We start from the raw sequence: 8,643 nt of genomic DNA, 5'->3' as shown, positions 1-8,643 counted from the left end.
GAGGAGTGGGACACCCCGAGGGGAGCGGGAATGGCGAGAGGAGTGGGACACCCCGAGGGGAGCGGGAATGGCGAGAGGAGTGGGACACCCCGAGGGCAGCGGGACACCCCGAAACGCTGAGGGGAACGGGACCCGCCGAGTCATCAATTCCACACCGACACGGCCGCGGGTGCTGGTGAACCCCGGCCTGGAAAGGACCCGGTTGGGAGATCGGAGATCGGTGTAGATGGAGGGAAATAAGCGATATTCAAGTCTGGCGAAGATTTCGCTATAATCGATCTAAATCTGCGTGGGGAATTATTTCATGTGTCTTTATGGCTGAGATGAGTCCTTTGACTCCCTTCACTTTGTCTGACTGTCAAAGCTGTAAGAAATCACTTTAAAAGTCACCGAATATCCGGGCTGTGCTGGCAGGGGCAGAGCCCACCTGGGCTCGGGAAGGAGAAATGATCCCTAGAAATGAACCCTGAATTGTGCATTTGCTGATCTTGCAACGCAGAACATAACTCAGCTTTTTAATGTTATATCATTTCAACCAACACTCACCTGTGCATAACTCACATGGGAAAATCTCGTAATGTACGATGAAAATTACTCTCAATGGCAAGAGTTTAATGTACATTTTGATGTAAGAAGATAGTGGTGTTTCTGCAGTGACACACAAGCCAACAGGAACTACCTGCTGTGGGGTTTCTTGTTTGTTAGCTTTTACATTAAAGAAATAAAGAGTAGTGGCTTGGGTGTAGATCTTGGACCTGCATTTCTGACAGACCCCATCCAGCCCCTGAACTCACATTCCTCAACTGTTTGGTAACTTCTGTCTGATCTGGGTTAATTAGAAGCCAGGGTCCAGGATTTTCTGACATTAAGCCCAAAGCTGGTATTTTTACAAAAAATATAAGTAATAGCCATTAATATTTGTGAAACACTGTCAAAAGTACAGCATCAGAATACCAAATTACTTGCTCACCTGTATAGTTCCTTCTGTAACTCAAAACTACTGGAAATTTCTGAACACCACAAAAAGTCATCTGCATTCCCACCTACACATTTATTTTTTGGCTTTTTACCTTCCCTTTTTTCTTTATGAGCTGCCTGCTAATGTCACATCTCACTCCTCCTTGTTTGGACAAGTCCCGGTGCTGTTTTGGGATAGATCCCATCTGGAACAAAGCTTGGCCCCGTGTGTAAAACCTGTTCTGCAACGTTCTCTCTCTCAGGGAAACAAGTATTCCGTTGTACAGCGTTGATGCAATCCCTGCCGGACTCCTGGAGCCAGGAGAGCAAGGAAGGGAACAGAACCAGCTTTCAGGAGGAGCCTTGTGATGCCAATCCAGGGTCACTGGACTTCTGTGAAGTCTCGTGAGTCAGCACTGGTTGATCTTTCAAGCTTAAATCACACTTCCATAAGCTGATGCTCCTACGTCCCCATGTGTTAATTCTCACACCACCAAAGACGTAAGGGAAATTAAAAGCAAACAAAGCCCTATTCCACTTGGTCTGGTCTGAATTATAGTCAGATCCTGGTCTTAACCATCTAATTAAACATTCCTGAGTAAATAACTCGCATTACCGTCAGCGCTATTCCCGCAACTTTCATTTCAAACAACTTTACGCATTGGTTTCTCATGGAGCAATCTGCTGCCCAGGGCTGTGGCTGCTGGAGACCAGCAGAGAGCTCAGGGGGAAAGTGTGTGTGAGCCAAGGTGGGAAATAAGAGCACAGACGTCACGTACCCCTGCTGTGTGCGTGGAACAGAAAGAGCTGCTTGAAAGGTACGTCAGTGACAGCCAAATTAACAGTGCCTGTGGGGAGCTGGGGTGCTGCACAGGGGCTGGAGTGCTAGGGCTTCTACTGAAGGTACCGCCCAACTTAGGACCATGTTCTGTGAGGTGCCACCATCCTGGAGCAGCCTCTGGGGTTGAAACCAAATGAATCAAACGAGTGGCAGATTGAAGCAGCCAATGGTTATGTCACACACACAGAGTTTTAGGTGTTAAATCATGCCATGCCCATCACCCTTGAGGTACAAATGGGGTTTCAAAGAGGCACAGCACAACCTGGAACACTCCTGATCAGTGTGGCTGCAGTGTGTGCACTGTCTTGGGGTGGGGTGAGTGGGGAATGAAGACGTTTTAGTGGTACACAAATATTTAGTCTACAAACAGAAGCTGCCATTAGCCCAAACAGCCCCAAAATCCACATCAGAAAACCAGTGGAATTAAAACCTGTGAGCTCACTGCGGACCATGACATGTCAGAGGTAGAGTTCACGCTGTGTCCTTTAGGCTTGGCTCCTTGTATTTTATTTAAGCTTTAACTAGCACTGAAAATAAACCTCTCTTGCTGCTGCATACCTTGGCTCACTGCACCATACAGTGATTCATAGGAAGATCCATAGATTAGAAACCAAAACACACAAAAATGTATTCTCATTTAACAGTAGATTATTTGAGGACTTCTGGGTCCCTGGCCAAGCTCTGGAGTTGACTGTAGGAGCTTGACAGCTTTCAGTGTGACACTCCAGTGTACCTGCATGCAGGGACAGAAGGACACTTGTCACCCAGCAATGCACAGTGTTTGCCAGGGAGTCTGAGCCTCTGGATGAGTTTCACAGTGTAAAATCTGTGATTTTGCCACATGAAAGCTGATAAAAAAAACAGAGCAAGGAATTGATATGATCCAAAAGCGGTCTGAAAGACAGCACTTGAACTTCCTGCTCTGACCCCACCATGACTCATGGGCTACAAACCCCTGTGGACCCTGAGAGGTGGCATAATGGAGGCTTTGGTCTGACTGCACATCGGCTGTGTGCAATGGTCCCCAGTGCAGAACCAGTTTGCTATGGGCAGATCCCAAACCATTTCCATATGTTACTTTGAAGAAGAAAATGACTGGTAAGACTCAAAACAGAGGAACCAAGAGCCAAGAAAAAAATGCCCCGAAGTGCCCAGATCTAACAGATAGACCAGTCAGGGAGTCCATGTCCATCTGCCAGACATGCCTGCTGCAGCACAGCCTTTCAGACTCCCAGCGTGGTTCCCAGCTGGAAGGCTCCCAACACCCAAGGGGCAACACTGGGAACATTTTACCTCCTGAGTCAGTGCTAAAGAGCTCAGCGTGAGGGAAGCTGTGATTATCAGAGCTATGTCACACAGCTCTCCTGTGTTGGCTTAACCACAGGCTCCATAGCATTTTGAAAAAGCCAGGATACCCTGGTTAAATTCTGACACTGATAATGGTGCTCTTCCTGCCACCCAGCCAGGTTGAACTTGAACTCAGCGTTCTCTTTTCTGACCTAGGGAGTTCTGTCCAAGATCAGTGATTAACCTCTGCCTCAACTGCAGGGCAAGAAGCCTCTAAGCACCCTCCTGAAAATATTTATTGGGAACTCCTTGCTCAGGTGTCTGTGCACAAGCACTTCAAGGACTTTCCCTCTCCTCAACTCCAGGTGAGGACAGGGATTAAAGCAATGGGAAACAGTTCCAGGGTAGGGCCAGGCTGCCCCACAAGAACTGGGAGATAGAAAACAGCACCTGAAGTGGGGCAAAAAAGCCCCTGCAAGGCTCATGTCTCCAGAGAGAAGGAAGGTGATGGGAGAGCAGCAGGTCTGTGCCTCCTGCAGTTTAGATGTGAACAGGCTTTGTTCTGCATCATTAACTTTATACAACCTCTGGGCAGCCTCAGCAGTTCATGAACTGGCCAAGCATCTGCAAATGTGATTCTTGACTTTGAGATCTCTCTGACGCAAACCAAATTAAAGAGCATTGAGATAGTGTGCAGCTACTGCCGACTTCTTTTCCGGGAATGCCTGTGAAATACTCCCAGTGTTTCTTTTGTAACAGAATGTAAATACCCCCACTGAAAAGAATCCTCAGTTCTTGAGCTTTTCACATAGTCTGGGGAGAGTATCATCTGAGACACAGTTCTCCTGCAAGATAAATGAGCACATAAAAGCATTCAAAACAGTCAATTTGCTTATGTGCTTTTCTCTGAAAGCAGGTGGCAAAGTAAACACATTGGTCAGATCCACTCTCCTTGGTCTGGACTGACATCCAAACAATGTCTGGACCGACATCTAACAAACTGGCTAGATCAAGCCATTTCTGAGGCAAGTTGCTGCCTCCCTCCCCCCAAGATAATAGAGCATTTTCCCAGATGGACGGAACCCACTTGAAAAGCAAAAGGTCTTTGAAATGTCAGCTCAGGCTTGCTTGGCCCGCACTGTGTGCCCACAGGAAAACGATAGAGCCTTTTTTCATTCTCCAGCTGTAACACTTACATCTGAAGCAGCAAGATGATTAAGAGATGCAGCTCTAGTTTCGTGCTCTCCTACTGATTTCCAGCCTCTCCTGTGGAAGTCACTTAGCCTCGCTCCATCTCCAGCACAATGAGGATAAAAGCACTTTCTGGGCTGAGGGTAAATCCAAGCTCATGAGAGGTTTGCATGCTCCAGTAATGGGGATCAGTAATTGAACTGCTTGAACAAGCTTCCAGCCAGGCACAGGAGAACTGATCCAGTGTGGCTGGTGAAAGAAGTCAGGAAGCTGCATGGACATGGATGGAGGCTCCCTGGGCTCTGTGGGCACCACAGTGCTGTTGACAGTGTAGGTGCTGCCCTGCATTCTCTGTCTGAACTCTGCCATTAATGCATTTATTACACCAACGTTTTGTGCCACTTCTCCAAACCCCTCCTTGTCTCCTCTAGCATGAAAGAGCAGAAAAACCCCCAGGTCATAAATCTTCTGTGCTAAGAGCTTGGGCAGTGAGCCTGCCTCTCCCAAAGTTCTCTCTCACAGCTGCTGCCTGCTCTGGTCGCACCAGGCTGTGTGGGAAGCTGACGTTCCTCTGGTTTTCGGGACCTCCACGTGTTCTCAGTCTCCCTCTCACAATGCAACTTGTTCTGATCTCTCACGTCAGAACATTTTTTGATCTTTAGATAATTACAGAAGAATTACAATTAGTGCTGTATCCAAGAGTTAAAGAGAAGGCAAAAGTTTCTCTTTCCCCATTCCAATTTTGACCCCTTTGCTCTCTGTAGTACAAGCCTTATGATTCTCAGCTGAAAACACTCCAAGACTTTAAAGAGTCCAGTGTGCACCCCAAAGAGACAGGAAGATGAGCCACCCTTGGCCTGTGTTGCTCCTGTGAGCACTGTCAGGCCTCCAGTGAGATAATCCATGACCAGGGCAAGTGTGATGTCCTAATGCTACTTAGGGAAACGGAGTATTTGCCAGAGCGAGGACAAGATAAGGAGCATTAATCCAACTTACAAGGAAATGCAACATCCAGTTGCGAGCTCTCCCCTGACCTCATCACAGCACGTCTGCAAGGGCTGCTTCCAAGCACAGTTCCCTCCCTGGCAGGATCTGGGACAGGGTCAGCACCTGAAACCGAAAAGGAACAAGTACCAAAAGCAAAGCTCACAAAGCCTTGGTGACATCCAGCCTGGCTGTGGAGTCTGCCATGACTGCTCCTGTCCTTCCCTTGTCCTGGCTGATGCCAGTGCCGGCACACAGCTCTCAGGGTCTCTCTCCATGAATCTTTCCCAATTTCTGTACCCTAAACAGAGGGCAATGAGACTTCCATGTGCACATGGCACACACGCCTCCACCGTGTTCTCCTTCCTCTCCTCACATCACGTTAGAATCTGTCCAGACAATTTAGCAAGACAAGCCAGTCTGCTGGTGTCACAAATGTGTTCTGTCCATTTTTACTTTCCCACATTTTTATATTTGATACAAGAAGCATGATATATTAAAAAAAAAAAGAGAGAGAGAAAAAAAGGGTTGGAAATGATGACTTCTGTAGTACCTACATCTTGTTACCAGGATTCTTCCAAACTCAGAATGGCCTCTGACAATCAATGCAGCTCTCTGCTTTCTTCTTTTTTCCATGGCCTAAGAGGAAAAATCTCCTTATCAGCCCTGACAGAAACCACAAGTAACTCATCAGAGCACGAGGAGAGTGCAGGTATAAAATGCACTTTCCCTTCTCCAGCATTCCATTAGCAGGGCTGTTCGACTCTCTCTGACGTCAGTGCTTCTTCCTGCTGGTGGAGGTGCAGGTAATCCATTGGATAATCCACAGAGCAGGATTTAGCAAGGCCGGTGCGGAGGCACGGCTGTGTGTGATGTGATGCTGGCCCGGCACAAGGCTGTGTGCAGCCTGCTGGGGGCACCAGATGGCAGCATTTATTCTGTCTGAGATCCTAAACCAGCCGGCACCGGCACTTCAGTGCTCGACACTTCATGTATTAAAGCCCCTAAAGGTCGGGCTGCAGCCCCTTCTTGCTCCTCCACCTGCACGATACACTCGGGAAGGGTAACAAAAAAGAGCAAAGCAGTGTCTGTGCTACCTCTTCCACAGGAAAAAGTGGTTTCCTTGCTCTGAGGAACACTTGCTCTCCTTACTACACATTCACCTTTTCCCTTTTTCTCCCTGCCTATTCTTCTCCTGCAAGGCTCAACAGGTTTCTGGTTATCAGGAATTCCGGTGAAGGATATAAAGATGTTTAACAGATTTAGCTCTGCCAAGAACTCTTTTTTTCCTCCTGTAGCAGATTTAAAATACCAGACCTATCAGTGGGAGCAGGCTTTTATCTGAGAGGGAAGAATTTAGCTGGAATTTAAACTCTGAGCCAGGGAAAAGCCTAAAAGCTCTCAAAAATTATGGAACTCTTCCCACGTGGAATGGCAGCATGCAGGATGCCATGGCTGGGAGAGGCCCTTCTGGGCACAGCACTGGTTGCCCAGCTTCTTCACCTCTGTTTCCTCTTTAAAGCTTCAGTACAAACACCCAGGGTGGAGATCACAAACCAACATCCCTCACACCATGTTTTCTGCACTGGGAAACATTTAAGATCAAATGGTCACACTCTGGACTGGGTTTAGAGTTAATGACTGAGTTGAGGTTGTTACTGTCAATAGTTACTGCAGTCACAGGATTGTCAGGAAAGGGAGGCAAATTCCTGATATATTCTTCCCAGCAAACACACGCATCAGCACAAGGACTGTCCTTCTGGTGTCTGGCAGGGCTCTCTGCTGTCCTTGCCAGACCATTTTCCCCAGGTGTGACATATACTCATATCCCAAGAAATATCTTGGGATTTAACTACTACCCTAATTACCACCTCCCTCCAAAGCTGTGTTCCTTTGTTCCAAATCACTTTGGCTATTTCTTTATGTTTGAGACACCTCATTTCTTTACCAGAAAGACTCACAGTTTCCACACAGAGCACCTCAGCTTCTATTTCACACCCAGCACCCAACTGCTGCAATGTTCCAGAGCACAGATCCTGAGACTTCCAAGGGCTCTGTGAGGCTGGGCTTCACCAACACACAGCAGCTTTTCCAGCCTGAGGAGCAGTTTGCCCTGATCTTACATCCATCGTGGTGATATGGCTGGACTCAACCTGCTCCAAAGGCCACCAGCGCTTTTCACGCTGTACCAGAGGACAAGAACTCCCTGTTTCTCCCACCTCTACTGATTAAACAGCCACTGCAGTGAGCTCAAAGGAGGATTGACCAACATGGTTGCATCAGTCAAGCTGCAAAAACAATTGTGTTACCCAAGTCTTGGGTGCTTTATCAAGGTTTCATTTTAAAACCATGGTGATTGCCCAAGCAGCAAACATTCAGCTGTAGCCGTTGCTCAGAAACCGTTTTCTTTTTTTTTTTTTTAACACTAGGCACTGTCTCCCTGGTTTTGTTTGTTGGAGGGCTTTGTTTTGTTTTTAAACTTTTTCCTGCTCCACAACCCCATTTCCTGTCTGACATCCCTGTTTCAAAATCGAACTATGCTGGTCCACAGGGACAATTTCAGGACATTCAAAAACAGCTTTTCTGTTTCATATTTGGGTTTTATTAGAACTTCCACTAGGCCCCTTGGAAAAGAGGATGTTTCCCCCCCCAAACATGATGTCTTTAAAATTATTCCCCTGCAGTGTCACTCAGGTGCTTTGTGTCCTAGGGATGATCCACCTCCCTCAAAAACGGTGTTTTGAAGACGTGTGTTTTCCTACTTCCTCCCCAAAATCAATCATCTTCACAGTTGCAGGTTTCAAACTCCCTCACAAGGGAATATTACGGACACTCCAAGGCCCACACGCTGCAAAGGGGGATTAATCCAGGCAGATATATGTGTCCACATGGAATCTGCCTCATGGAGATGGTATTGCATGTGGCTCTTTTTCCAAAAGTCCTGTGGTGCACATCAAGTGATCTGGGGCCAATGACTTCAGCACTCACATGAGGATTACTCATCTAATTAGGGGGTTTGCAGGCTCTGCCCCTGCGTTTCTGTGCACTGGTAATGTCATTGCACTGACTCCTGGAGTGTTTGTCATTTAGAGACTGCCTCAGGGGTTTATTTCCCTTTGTGTTTTCCCTGGTAGATTTGACCCCCCCCCAAGGCAGCAGAGATGTTAAGCACAGAAATAATGCACAAATACCGTTAGGTTTAGGGTGCCAATGCTGTAAAGAGGGAAAAACAACTCTCCAAAGCACTGTTTAGCCGAGGAAGTGGAGGAGGCGGACTGACTCGTTTTCCGGTCAGCGGTATCACCGCGGTGTCACCATCACTTTTCCCCACCCCATCCCCTCGCCCATGCCTTGCCTAAGGCCACCCCAGGCCCCTCCAGCAG

This window comes from Corvus brachyrhynchos, unplaced genomic scaffold (genome assembly GCF_000691975.1).
Source record: "Corvus brachyrhynchos isolate BGI_N302 unplaced genomic scaffold, ASM69197v1 scaffold218, whole genome shotgun sequence".
Classification (NCBI taxonomy): Eukaryota; Metazoa; Chordata; class Aves; order Passeriformes; family Corvidae; genus Corvus; species Corvus brachyrhynchos.
This window is presented reverse-complemented; position numbering follows the sequence as displayed.